The 1,416-nt window shown below is 38.2% G+C and overlaps 1 non-coding gene across 1 annotated transcript; it reads right to left on the bottom strand.

Annotated features, from left to right (window-relative positions):
- Positions 1-816: 816 nt before the first annotated feature.
- LOC118085811 (U6 spliceosomal RNA) lies at positions 817-922 on the bottom strand. Its single transcript, XR_004692687.2, has one exon. It is a non-coding gene; the product is annotated as a U6 spliceosomal RNA (small nuclear RNA).
- Positions 923-1,416: the final 494 nt, after the last annotated feature.

The following is a 1,416-nucleotide window of genomic DNA, read 5'->3' on the forward strand; positions in this document are numbered from 1 at the left end:
TTGCACTGTGTGTGTGTGTGTGTGTGTGTGTGTGTGTGTGTGTTGATGCTGCTCAATGGGAAGCTTCTTTCATTTTACACACATGCACACACACAGACCATGTTTGAGGAACACACTTTCTGCAAATTCTAATAAAAACTGAACTGAGCTGCAACCCCAAGGACCAATGAATGGGCAGATCAGAACTTAGTTCACCCTTCTCCAGCAGTGTTTTTGTTGTAATGTGTATTTTTAAAAACCTGTAAAAATGCACATTTCAGGATAAAATATATTCAGAAATATGTAATTAGTGAGAAAATATAATTGAAATTTTGTATTTAAATATGGGCAGATTTTTCTTTTAAAAAAACAAACAAACAACAATAAATTCACAGGTTATTGTGGAAATGGGACAGGACATATTTTTATTTGATTTTTACCAATGAAAATTACATACTATACCAAATACATATCCATAAAATGAGATTTCTCTGAATCTCACAACTTCTGCCCATCCCCTCCATGGGTCCTATTGTCAACCTTTCCAACTGCATATTATTTCAGAGTCTATATTTTGCCTCTATCCATATTGTCCATAATATTTGTTTCATTACAGTGGTCTCCTAAATAAATTATAAACTTTCCCCATTCTTTCTTGAATTTCTTGTCTTCTTGGTCTCTGAGTTTCCCGGTCAGTTTTGCCATTTCAGCATAGTCTAACAGCTTAGTTTGTCATTCCTCTCTGGTAGGTCAAATTGTATTGACCAGAAATAGACTGACCCAACTATCCCTGGTGTGAGTGTGTGTGTGTACACACACCTTCCCTCTAAACTAAGGCAAGGACCTTCACTGATGTTATTTTCGAATGTTGTCCTTGCACAGGGGACATGCTAATCTTCTCTGTATCATTAGGATTTTAGCAAATGTGTTGCTAAATCTATATCTATAGGTATACCTATGGAATACTTTCTGGAATAGCACTGTTTCCCCTCCCCATCACCCTGCATTGGCCATTCCCCAAGCAAAAGCAATGGGAGATGCCTCTATCCCTGTTTTTTCCACAGGCTGCTGCACCCAAGGCACTCCTGAGATAGAGACATTTTCTTCTATTAGCTTCCAAAGGATGTCGCTCCATTGGTTGCTAACAGCTCAATTATTTTCTCAAGCTTTTAATGGTCATTACTATTGGTTGGTTGTATTTGTCTGCCCTGGTGTATTGGCTATTTTATTTTCCCTTGCAATTTTAATGCATTTTTCCCTACAGTGCAGTGCATTGCTTTCTAAAGATAGTACAGTGGTACCTCGGTTTAAGTACACAATTGGTTCCGGAAGTCTGTACTTAACCTGAAGTGTACTTAACCTGAAGCGAACTTTCCCATTGAAAGTAATGGGAAGTGGATTAATCTGTTCCAGACGGGTCCGTGGAGTACTCAACCT

The sequence above is a fragment of the Zootoca vivipara genome, chromosome 4 (genome assembly GCF_965207765.1).
Source record: "Zootoca vivipara chromosome 4, rZooViv2.hap1.1, whole genome shotgun sequence".
Classification (NCBI taxonomy): Eukaryota; Metazoa; Chordata; class Lepidosauria; order Squamata; family Lacertidae; genus Zootoca; species Zootoca vivipara.